Source organism: Adelges cooleyi, unplaced genomic scaffold (genome assembly GCF_023614345.1).
Source record: "Adelges cooleyi isolate 19-005CV unplaced genomic scaffold, UGA_ACOO_1.1 ACOO_flye_CR_arks_rails_tigmint_CR_PRNA_108, whole genome shotgun sequence".
Classification (NCBI taxonomy): domain Eukaryota; kingdom Metazoa; phylum Arthropoda; class Insecta; order Hemiptera; family Adelgidae; genus Adelges; species Adelges cooleyi.
The window spans coordinates 12,427,916-12,441,014 of record NW_026095761.1 but is presented as its reverse complement, the minus strand read 5'-3'; the positions used below and the strand labels follow the sequence as shown (position 1 = coordinate 12,441,014).

General features: G+C 29.3%; 1 protein-coding gene across 3 annotated transcripts in view; it reads left to right on the top strand.

Annotated features, from left to right (window-relative positions):
• Positions 1–7,065: 7,065 nt before the first annotated feature.
• Positions 7,066–13,099, top strand: part of LOC126842581 (diuretic hormone receptor-like) — a 34,022-nt gene continuing 27,988 nt past the window's right edge. For 2 of the 3 annotated variants that reach the window (XM_050579623.1, XM_050579630.1), the window contains exon 1: positions 7,066–7,389. The gene's annotated coding sequence lies outside the window, so the exon portion shown is untranslated. Of the gene's footprint in view, positions 7,390–8,737; positions 8,757–13,099 lie in introns of those variants that run through there. The other variant, XM_050579638.1, reaches the window with a different exon arrangement.

Below are 13,099 nucleotides of genomic sequence, written 5' to 3'. Positions count from 1 at the left end.
TAAAAATATTTATTAAAATCTGGCTATGAACCAATTAAGATGTTCAGAAAATTATTTTTAATAATACCTAACCATATAAATCATTGTTCTTAGGTGGTGAACAACTATTTGTGAACATATGGCATTACACTTATACTTGTATGTTGCATAAGTCATAAAGTATTTATTTAGAAAACACATAAGAAGCGACAATAGAATAATGTGTAGAACTACACTGTACAATGTTCCAATACAAACTACACGGTCCATATTTTATTTATCGATTGCTTCAGAACAACTTACAGAAAATCCATTGGGCTTATGAAACTTACTTATTCTAAACGTTAGGGCGAATAAATAAAAACAATCGCTCAAGATAATGATCTTAAGGTCGACTGTGTTTCTTAAAGCCCAATGCGCAATAGGTACCTACTCCGGTGGATGATTGTTACATAATGTTTTGGTTGTCTGAAACAACAATGAAAATTTAATGTGTTGCGAATACCAAATTACAAAAAAAACAAAATATTATACAGAACAATATGTAACCACATGTTCTGTATAATATTTTTTGTTAAAAATGACCTATAATTTATTAAAATACTATTTTACATAACGTGATATTTATTTATGCAAGTAATTTATAGTTTAAATTACAAATTCTACATAACATTAAAAAACAACACTAATTACAAATTTATAATTAAGTAGATAAAAACTGGTTGTTCTTATTTTTCCGATATGACAAATTATTACTAGGTCTAGTACTATCTAGATAGTACTAGAACTAAACAACAAAGTTCATTTTAATGACGGGTTATCATATTTTATAAAATTCAGGCTAGTCCAAAAACGAATTCAAGGTAATTTCAGCAATGATGGATGATTTTCTTAGTTTTTTTTTATTACAAAAACATAAAAGAAATTACATAAGATATTACATTTTATTAATATTTTATTTGTTATGGACACAAGCATATTATTATTTATAAATCAATGGTATAAAAATGGTATGTATGGCACACAATATTGTGTGTTGGTAAAAGCTGACTTTGTATCATAAAACTTACTATACAAAGAACTAAATAGTACTTTTTCGGTTATTAGCCGACTGTTATGAAACTATAGTTATGTGCAATTGGCCGTATTTTGATTTTAATATTTAACTTTTAGTAAGGAGAGCCTAAGCGATTAATCAATTTTCAGAGGTACAGGTGATCCATTTAACGCGAGACACTCATTTTTTTCACGAAATTAATTGTAAAATTTGTTTTATAAAATGTTGATTCAATAGATCATTATTGTATATTTCTTTATTATTAATATTCAATGGATTATTATCAGACAGCATGTTTAACTGTGGTTCAGATTTTAGTGTTTATAAAAATCTTTATTGCGAAACACAAAATGTGTATTTCCCTATTTTAATTTTCTCATAAATAGTGTCGACGCAAACTCGGCAGAGTGTAAAAGACAACGTCTAAGTATAATTTTTACAAAACAAAAAAAAAAGTACCTTGTTGCGGTCATTAGTGTATTAATTATTATGCTATGTACAATGTGTACATACATAAGAATATCCAATCTCACGTTTTATAAACATGATTATAATATATAATTAAATATTAAATAAAAAAAGTGGATTTCAACGATGAGGAAAATCTACATTGGCACGTTTTGTGTTATATCAGGTTTACTGTTCCTATAGCTAAGGGTTGTTCTATTGTTTTTGGAGTAGGTAAATAATTAATCAATGGTCCGACTGGAGTCGTTATAGAAACTAATAATTTACCGTTATTTATTATTGAGTGATTCTAATAAATATCAACGCCTACTGATAATGATTACCATAATATAGATAGGTACATCATATTACACGTTAGGAAACAATGCCCAAAATACTAACGAGCCGGTCAACATGTGAATATGATACACGTTATTAATTACAGAGCGATCAATTACTTAAACGTAAATCATCAAGAAATTTAAACGGTTTAACCAGAACGATTAGAGTGAAAACTAATATATCATTTTTTGGAGATTCCAAATTTGGAGATTATATACTGTGTTGAATATTGTAGAAAACTACAATATTGCGAAACATTTAAAACGAAAAATCTAGTTCCATCAGTTTGGTTAGCTTCTTTTGAAAACAAACCCGTTATTTTTCTTATTTTTAGATGAATAGGTATAAGTCATTTTTAGTATCTTTTCAAATTCTCAAAAGAAATACAAACAAATATAAAGAACTACAAATAGTTTTACTCTAGTGGTTGCATTGTGCGACAAAATCACATGGTTGTAAAATAAAAATAAAAAACTTTCCCCTTTAAATTCCCATAAAAAATATCTAAAACGCTCATCTCGTGTAAATTGTATTTTATTCTACTAAATTAATCACAACCAACAAGTTTCGACCACAAAATATTGAAACATAAAAACGCGGTTTAAAAATAATTTAAATTTACATATTGTAATTTTTACTCCAATTTAGATCATTCTAGCCTTCCGGTTTCATATACATTTATATGTTATCAAATTTTTAAGTATAGCAGTGAAGTAGACATTATCTAGTTGCACGGGATGAGAAAGGGGTAGACGACCTTCATTTTAGTAATTAAATGAAAGACTGGAAAAAGAATTGGGTTTAAAAACGTATTTTCGAATTCTCGACTCTCATACTTACAGCGATGTAAGTATGCAAATAATTTCATATTAATTTGTTAATTTTTTATCAATTTCAGTAAGACGTTTAATGTGTCTGATACGAGTTAGTCAACACCAATGGCATGTCAAAGATATACACACACACACACACACATATATATATAAGTATGTAATTTATTATTTACAAGTATAATAATATATCGTCGGAAAATAATTACAATTTTGTAGTTTATCTTTATAAAAACTATTTATTTTTCTGTTGTACAACAATATTGTACTACAATATTGTAAAATTATCATTTATTTATCTTTATTAGCATTTTCCAGAACGTTATCGATTTTAAAATCTCTTAAATGATAACGTTTATTATGTTCAATTGACTTTTATAAAGTAGAATTATTAACATAAATCGTTGACTAATCGATAACCAATTTTGAATAATTACTTTCAAAGTATTAGAGTTTTAAACTTAGAACAAGAGAAAGGGTGGACTGAAATATTATCTGATTGCATCACTCAACCGCACTTCACCTCCCGTCATAGACTTATAAAACTCTAATTCCTTTAAATGTAATTGCTAAAATCTGGTAATGGGTCAGTCGAATTTTTCAAAAAATAACTTTTCTTTTAATTAAGTCAATAAAATATATATTTTACCATTTAAAAAATTAAGTGCGTACGGTTTCGACACATAAGGGATGGGGTTATAGTATTTTTAGAAAGGATCAAAATTGACCGAGCCATTAACTACTAAAGTATAATGTTTAAGAAAGCCTAATAACTTTTAAGATATTGACTGAGGCATGATCGTTTGATGGATATGCTGTGCTAGTGTACTTGTCTGTCATCAAATAAAACTAAATTAACGCCACACACAGTCTGGTTTGTGTGTATAATCCTACTCTAGAATATCAATTATTTGGTTATTAAAAGTATTATTTGGTCAGCTGATGCATTAACGAAGCAGACCGCTGGAGTAGGCGAAAAGGTCGTGAAATAAAATATTAAAAAACATCACTAGCTTAACCAGCTGGTGTGAACGCAATTAACTCCATACAGACAACATGGTATAATATTTAATATTTTATAGATACATCCCAGCGTTTTTTTTTTTTTATAGCGTTTACTTTAGGCAAAGTATATATCTATTTGTTATTTATCCGTCGTAAAACTATATTATTGTAGATGGGAGACTTGTCCTATTTCGGTGGTTGACACATTTTACGATTGGAGTAAAATTGAAGATAAAAACAAAACGAAAAGACTGAATCCATCAAACTCATCGGTCAGGACATTTGTTTTCCAGATCGTGGTACAAGTTTGGACACAAGTCTGTAGTTTTACAATTCTAAAAAAAAATCGTCAAAAAAAAAAACACAATATTTGTTTTTGTTGAAAGAACCCTTAAACCAAATAGGAATAGTGCGGTTAAGTTTCGATGCGCTTTTACAAAGATGTGTTTTTATTTATTTTTTGTTTCCGGACCCAAGATATCTTTCTAACCGCTAATTTTCTTCTTGTAACCAGTCTATAGATTTGGGCAAACAATTTAAAAAGTTCACCTCTTTCCGTTAAAAAACGAGAAAAACACCCAAAAAAAGTTACATGTTTTGCGACTTAATCTACAACTTGCTATAACAAACCGAACAAATATAATTTACCAATTGCCCTATAAAGTTAGGGAACTTTTTCTTTATTTCGATTTTTTAGGTGAAGTTTTAAAGCTTAAGGTCTGAAAATTACACCGAAGATAGATCTATAGGTGTACTTTGTAGTATATAATATCTTTAAGTATAATTACTCAAAACTGGTTATCGACAAGTCAACATTTTCAACTCTAGTCCCTAGCCATTAATGGAAATTATAATGAACAGTATAATTTAGACATTCAAACGAATAATAAAAAAAAGATAACGGTAAAAAAACAATTTCCTCCTCTTCAAGGAGCAACATATAAAGAATGAATACATTTTATGACACTCACTTACTTCTAGTCTTAACTGTGAACATTTCACACATTGATTTTAACGTTTCTCCGTGTTGAGAATTTAATCAAATATACTAGTAAATAATCTCTCTGGAAATTACAAAAAAAAATTTTTTTTTGTAAATTATCAGTTTACTAGGACTATGCCCATATTGTTTTTAAGAGTAATGGAGCTTTGTTCTTCACCTAGTATATGCGCGTCTCTTGTAGCCATCACATAGATTGTGGATAAAAGTTTCCTGTTTATGTATTAACAGTACAATTAAAACGCATAACATAATGAATCTTCATGCGTATTACCAATGGGCTATAGTCCATGACTGGAAATAAAAACCATTACCACACTATTACATCAATAATATAATATTTCAAACGTTAACTAGGTATGCACAGCAATAATAATAATTGTGATAATTTAGTAATAAATCAAATAATTATTAAATATACTGCGTTCAACTTCAATATAATAAGTATTATTATTATTTTACCAGTTAATCGTTTGGCGGTCAAATCGTCCACGGTTTGTACTGAACTCGGACAGAATCAGTAGCTATATTATGTTAGTTGATGTAATCCGAATGATACTTGCTCATGTTTATTCGTAATGTGCTTACATATTTTCATCGTTCGACGACAATTTGTGTGATCAGATACGGTTTAGGCGAACCAGAAGGAAACGTAAGGGATAACCGTACACAAAGAAAGATTTTTGCGATCATCACCAGGGCGTTATGATGAATTCTCATGAATAGGATTCGAGTTGAAATTTGAGAGTTGCGTTTTTCCCCTCTTTTTCCACCAGACTTGCCTGTGATGATCTCACTATAGTGGTTTGGTATTCGTAACCACTCACGCTTTATGGGTTAGTGCGTTCTAAAAGATTTTTTTTGTCAGCTGCTTTTTGAAGTGTCCTAAGGGGACTGGCCGAATTAAAAAACCACTTATTACCGTTGCTTTTTGAAAATATACGGTTCCAGTCAAGTGTCAATATATTTCTTACATACGAGAGTACTCCATTGAAAATAATCTTGTTTTTTCTGCTTAATTTTATAACATTTTGAATTAATTAAAAACAAATTAAATATACTCTCACAATATAGCTAACTAAAAACAAATAAATAAAAAATTGTACCTGTTTTGGATACAGGGAAAAAGTGTAGAGTTCTTTAGAAGTGTGTTTGAACTGCAGTGTTAATTTTTATCGTGAGAGTGATTTTGAAGAATTTTGTTTTCAGCTTCAAGAATCTTTTTTTTAAATTGCAAAGATGTTTATTAGTTTGAGTTAGAAATTTTTTATTCAAAAAGTAAAATTTACTTTGTTAATCAAATGAATGACGTGGAGAGATATTCTGGAAGCGGAAATGGGTTAAATGGCCAAGAAAAAAATTGCACAATATATTATATTGTTGTGTATTATTTAAGTCTCTCAAACTCAGGCAGATCCGGATGAACTTGAAAACCAGTGCCGGCAGCCGGTGGTTACTACACGAGTTATAGGTGCCTACTGTATACAGGGCGATCCGTTTAAAATAAGACACTCAATATCACCTAAACAAATTTCTTTTTTTATGATACTCTTATATTGATAAATATTTAGAGGTACTCAAGTGGTTTCTTTCAATTTTAAAATCGCTCCCCTGTAAAATCCCTGAAATCGACTTATACACATATTCACAATTGTTACAAAATTACTTTTGAAGTTATCAGGGTGTGAAAAATAATACATACCACACCGTTGGTTGTTCCTCTCGTCCTAATTTTTTGAACTTCAATAATTTTCAAAACTGCATATTGACACGTCAAAATTTTGCGCAAATTTCTCTCATTTTTTTTATGTCAATTAAATATAAGCCAGACCCCGACAAAATGTTGACTACTCGACTAGGTCATGTTAGAAACGGATTTTTGCTTTTTTAATGTAAAAATTACTAACAAATTTAATTTATTTAATTACAAAAAAAAAAAACGAAATTTTTTTCAATTAAAACCGGTTGCCAACATAACCAACAAAATATATTCAAGCTATACAAGTGAGAAACCAAAATAGTAAGTAACCGCAACGCTCTATGACGGTGTGTTTTACGGTGACCGTTTTATGTGATCATCACTTCTAACCAACACCACAAAAATGGAAAATAAATTTAAGTACCTATCTACTTCGGACCACCTTCGGATCTCAAAAAGTCAAGCGGTCAAGGGTAAATATTAGGTACCTAACTTTATAATGTACCGTACAACTGAACTAATGTAAACGTTTGTAATTGTAGCTATTCCGCGGGCTATCGAATGCGTTATGCTAATCAGATCGCCCTGTACAACAACAGGTCGGCTAGCATTATATTATTATAATAACTGGCCGACGGTGTTTGCCAACAGGGGGGAATGCACGGTGTGTATGATAGTATTAATATTATTGCTGGCAACCAATTGCCAGGGTTCAATATTGTCGCAGTAGACGTTCGAGCAAGGCGTCAAACGCATTTGCCGCGTTTTTTCGATTAGTTATTTATTTTCGGTGGTTTTGTCGAGATTCGTTTTCGTTTTGGTTCTTGTGTGTATTTTGTGTTGCGTTTCGTTTGGTCCGGTTCGATTTTTGTCCTCTGCACACGAGCATCGATGAAAACCCCAAACCGAAATGCCCGCTAGGTCACATAGCCACCCCCCCGAAAGGGCTGCAAGATTTGAATCTCGGACGACACCGCCCCCGGACTGCAGTTGAGCCGTCTTTTGGCGTAATCGAAAATCACCATTTTATGTAAGTTTTTGTCTGGTTTAATTTGAAAAAATACTCGGCACGACCGTCAACAGCAGCAGGTTAATATGCATCTATAAAATGTTTAAGGGCGATATTCCAAAATTGTTTGTAAAAAAAAAAAGCTTGTATTCAAATATGACTTCATACATCCAAAATAGCTGTGATCATTTGTAAAAAAAATAAATAAAAAAGGTTAACAAAATTAGTGAGTAGCTAGGAAGGTATTGCTTTTCCAATAATGTTTTTCTTTTGCATATGGACCTTCTAAGTCGCTGAACTGATTTCTTCATGTATGGTTGCGATTTGTACAATTGACCAAATTTTGCCTGTTCACAACAGTTGTCAAGTTCGGTCGAAATCTGTTTTTTGTCCTTAGTTTAAATGTTTTATTTCAAATCAATATTCAAGTATTATTAAACACATCAAATAATAATGTATAAAATGAAATCTAAATTACTTTACTAAAATACTAAAAATAACATATTAAGTATTAACATCTTTCTCGAGGAACATAAGTTTCAACTATCAGTAGTGATTAATAACAGTACATACATTAAAAAAGAAAAAAAAACAAGAGTACTTTATTAATTTAATAGTAATTAATGATAAACATCAAATAAAATACCGACTTATTTTAAGGAAAATAGTATTCAACTTTCCATAATAATAGTGAACGAATTAAAATAACAACAGTCTTCTTTCATGTAGGTATTTTTAAATTAAAAACTAAGTTAGGTAAAACACTTATTCACCAAAAATTAAAAAAATGTCACCCCTTCCCTTTTTAAAATCAAGAAAACGCCCCAATTTCTTTTTCTTTAACTTGCATACACGTGACTTTATAAAACTTAAATCCAAAAATATCAATATTTAGCACTTCTTATGGATTAGTACATTTAAATTATTACATATTTCAGAAAATTTGTTTTGTTGTTGTACATTCTATTTAATTAAGAATGCCTACGGCGTATAGTTATTAATGTTTTACAAATTTTGTTTATATTTTTAAATCATATTACGCTATAAGATTAAATGTTAAAAAAAAAGTTAAAAACAAAATGCATTTATTAAAAACAAATTTACATATTTTCAAAAACTATTATGTTGGATACTGTTAAAACTTGCGAAATACCTCGGTGATAAAAACAAAATAGTTATAATTAATATTTTCGAAACTCGAAAAAACAAATATTACAAACATTTTCTCAACATTGATATTTTGTTTTTAGCCGTATGAGAAGTTTTTTTGTCTAGATTTTATAAATGTAATGATGGGTGTTTTTCAGGTGCCTGAAATGTGTTTTTAATCATAACATATTAATAATTACACCAATCACCCTAATGGATAACCGCGAGGACGATTTTAGGTAAATTTCCTTGACTCATATCTGTGTTCAAATAAATTTGAAAACTCCAAAACGCCAAGTATAAGTAAGATTTATGATGATTCTTAAAACGCCCTACACTAGTTTACTCTTAAAACAATTGCAGTTTTGTAAGGTTTCTTTTTGAAAACATTTGTATTTATGTTATAGTACAATATTCGAATTTTTGTCGTTTTTAGTATATGCTTGAACTTTATCAACTTTTGTAGATTTTTTTGAATTTTTAGAAAAATTTGTTTACCTATTTTTAGATGGGCTGTACTCATCTATCTATTTCGTAATCATACCGACGCACAATCTTGTTGCGAAGCACATCAGCTGCGGTTTATCAGTCATTCGACCTTAAGCAGCAGTAGTGTAGCATTATATAATTATTGTTTTTATAATGTATATAATTTGTGAGTAGTCAATCCGCATTCCAACTCTTCCGGTTTTCAATTAAAGTAACATTAATTTTTTTTTACTATATAATTCTGTGTACCGAAGTTCCGAGAAATGCAATAACAAGTCTTTTGTAGTATTTATGTTTTCCTTTTTTCGTTGGTACAATTAAGTAGCAGGTCTGATATCCCGTAATCTTAAATAGATTTAGGACTTGAAATCAACTTAAAAAATATAGTTCAACCAATTAGTTGTTATACGGTATTACGTTTTCATGTCAATATAATTAATTATATTGTTCATAAGAGCTCAAATAAAATTTAAAAAACAAATTTACCTAGCCAATTACACATCTTACACAATTGTAAACAGTTATTAATTTCTGCGTGTAATAGACAAACATAATAGTATAATATATAACCCAATGTCTTTAATAACAGATACCTACTTGATATTACCTTGATCTTCACGGTTGGTCAAGCGAAATGGTCTCAAGACAGATGTCAAGATGAACTATGAAATTATATAATTATCATCATTATAATCGAATATGACCGTTTTGATTTCCTTAACACGCTAAAACATTGCCAATCTCTGGAACACACCTCAACTTGTAGGTTATCCCTCACCTCGACCAAATGTAATTATTAAAAGTTAACGATTCGGTCGAGTTCAGTACAAACCGTGGACGATTTGGCCGTCAAACTGTTCAAACCGGTAAAATAGTAATAATTATTGAACGCAGTTTATTTAATAGATTGATTTATGAGAAAACTACTACGATTGTTATTGCTGTGTGTATAGTTGAAATATTATTAGGTATACTTCTGTAGTAATATTCTATTTCCGGTCATGGCTCATAGGCAATTCTTGCGAATTTCCATGAAATTATGAACTAGGAAACTAATACCTTGAGGCCAATCAGCCATGTGCTGGTCGCATAGGTGAGAACAAAGAAATAAGAGATTTTGCTGTTTACAATAACCGTATGGACATAAACCTAGAAAATTGTTGTCCAGAAATAAAGGTATACAGCTTGGTTCATTTAACGCAAGACACTTTTTCTCCCAAAAAATAGTTGCAAGTTTTTAGTTTTTCATAAATAAAAAATTATATTATTGTTTAGTAATTTTTGTTTTTTTAATAATTTTCAAAGCACTGTAAATTTAGAAACTTAAATGGGAAAGTGTATTGTAAATTATATAGTAAGAACGATTTGCTTAAAAAATGTTTGACTGATTGACAACCAGTTTTGAGTATTTATTTTTAATGTTGTTAAAGTCGTTTAGGATGAAAGGCACTTTAGTAACATCCAAAATTTAATTACAATAATTGCCTTAAAAGTAATTATTCAAAACGGGTAATTGACAAGTTAACATTTACAGAAAATGATCATAGTCTTTCAAAAACCTAATCAAATAAATAACTTCAAAAGTCAATAACGCTTTTGAAAATCCTAATAAATAGGTACATATTATTTAGTGGTTTTACAATTACATAAAAAAATCTTTTTCTTCAATAGAAAAACTTTAAAAACGCAATTATTTCAAGACATACTGAGTGGTTTGTTAAAAGGATTTCTCTGTATTTTTGTACAACTAAAAATGTTTCAAAAATATTAATTTCAAATTTAATAATAATCAAAAGATTGCAAATATATCGAGTAATGAGCATGAAAAAAATATCAATACTATATTTCCTGCGATGGTTCATACTTAGGCAATACGCTCGTTAGTGGTTTTTGATTATCATAAGTCAGTGTGTAATAAAATTCCCGATTATTACTATATAGAATAATTAGTTGCCTTTAATTTACTTAATTATTTTTCAATGTTTGTTTAATTGCCGAAAATTGTATAGTCGTTATTATACCTATTGTGTGTACATTGTACAACCCAAACCTGTACTACGGTCGGTCGTTAAATGAAATATAATATACAAGAACAACATTGCAGAGGTAATACCTATTATAAAAACAAAGTGTGCTAGGTCGTTGTAATGGACACTATCAGAATATCAATGGGATAAAGTTGTATCTTTAAAAAAAAGACATACTCGTATAATAGTAGTATAATTAAATAGTTTATAATAGTAATTGTCTTCGACGATATTTTTAAACACACTCTTTGTTTAGTGGCCGTTATAATTTATTCATTATCATTGAATTTGTCTAATTAATTTGCGCATGCCATTATACCATTACAAGTTTCTGCTATCAAGTTTCTGTTATTACTGCTATCGGTTTATAATGATAAACAAGTTGACGTTTTGTTATAGTTACACACAACAGAACAAACACAAATGTAAATATTGACGTTAAGCATTTATATCGTTCTTTGAATAAAATTAGTACCTGTTTTTAAAATTTTTTTTTTAACAAAATCCAGGTATTTGTTCAAAACAAACGAAAATCGAATATTAATTATTAAAAATGTGTAATTTATTTAAATCCTTATATTAGCACGTGTTATGCTAATACTAAGTTTAAATCCACACATATCATGTTATATTTTGTTTGTGATAATATCATAAACAAAATATTATGTACTACCGTGCCAATAGTTTATAGTATAAATAATAATATTGTATAATAATTTTAATAAAAAGTCAATTTACCTATTCATGGTCTAATGCATTGCATTATGGAAATACTAATAAAAAAAAAGCCGCTTACCTTATTAAATTATTCCGTTTACATTATCTCAATGGTTTCCTTAAGTATATTTCTGGGGTATTTTTTTTTTTTTTTTTTTAATGTTATTTGCAATAATTCAACTTCAAATAATAAATAAACAAACATGCAATCGACATGGATGTTTGTGTTTTGTTCACAGTGAGAATACAGAAAAATGCCTTCCAGAAACGCTATAGATGTTTTTAGAGTATAGTCAAGTTTGAAAGATTGAGTGAAATATAAATGATACTTCACTCCATCGTTTCTCCCTTTTAGGGTCAGGTTAAGTTAAACTTAAAATGTTAATGACTTTAAAAGTAATTATTCAAAAGTGGCCATCGACAAGTCAACATTTTGAGCAAATTATTCTCGGATTGATAGCGCTTTGGGAAAAATAAAACATTTCAATTATTGTCTAATATTATGAAATAGCGCAAACTAAAGTGTATCCCAAAAGAAAACAACAAAATTGCAATTGCCTACCCTAACGAAACGTTTCCATTAAATATATTAGGAAAGAAAGAAACTCTTTAGTTTAAACACAAATAATAGATAAAAATAATAAACATATTACTTGTAGAGTTGTATATTAGTATGTGAGTACATGAAATATAATAATGAGTAATAATAGTAATATACTTAAGTGGAATATTAGGAATTAGGTGTATAAAAAAGGTGAATAATTGTAAATTTTAGTTATAAGCTGATATTGCAATAAAACATTTTAAAAAAATTGGAAATTCTACAATATTGCACAATAAGCTAACAAAAAAAAAAAATATTTTCTAATGAATGGGTCACGAGGACCTTAGCGACCACTGAGAATGGGATTCGCCCTGTATAATGTGTATACAAACTATGCAAATCATTATACAGAGTTTACCAGAAACAAACACCCCTCTACGGGTGGTGCTACATCATAGAGGGGCCGTAAGAATGGGTGTTTTAAATTTTTTTGGAATACCTATACATGATATACCTATTATTATTGTTGTAACTATTTCTGTATCTTGTTCAGCAGGGTGGATCTAGGAACGAAAAATTGGGGGGAAGGAGGGGCTAGAAAAAACATCCACTTCGAATACACACAAGCAATAGCATTGGAATAGTCATAGCCTAGAAAGTTCAGATCTTTTTAAAAATATTTGTTTTGAGCCTGAACAAGTTTATAAAGATTTGAACTTATCTAGACCCTCGCTTTAGTTGCGCCAACCAGCTATAGAGTTTATGAATGCAAGAAAAAAAAATTTAATGCATATATACAATATTA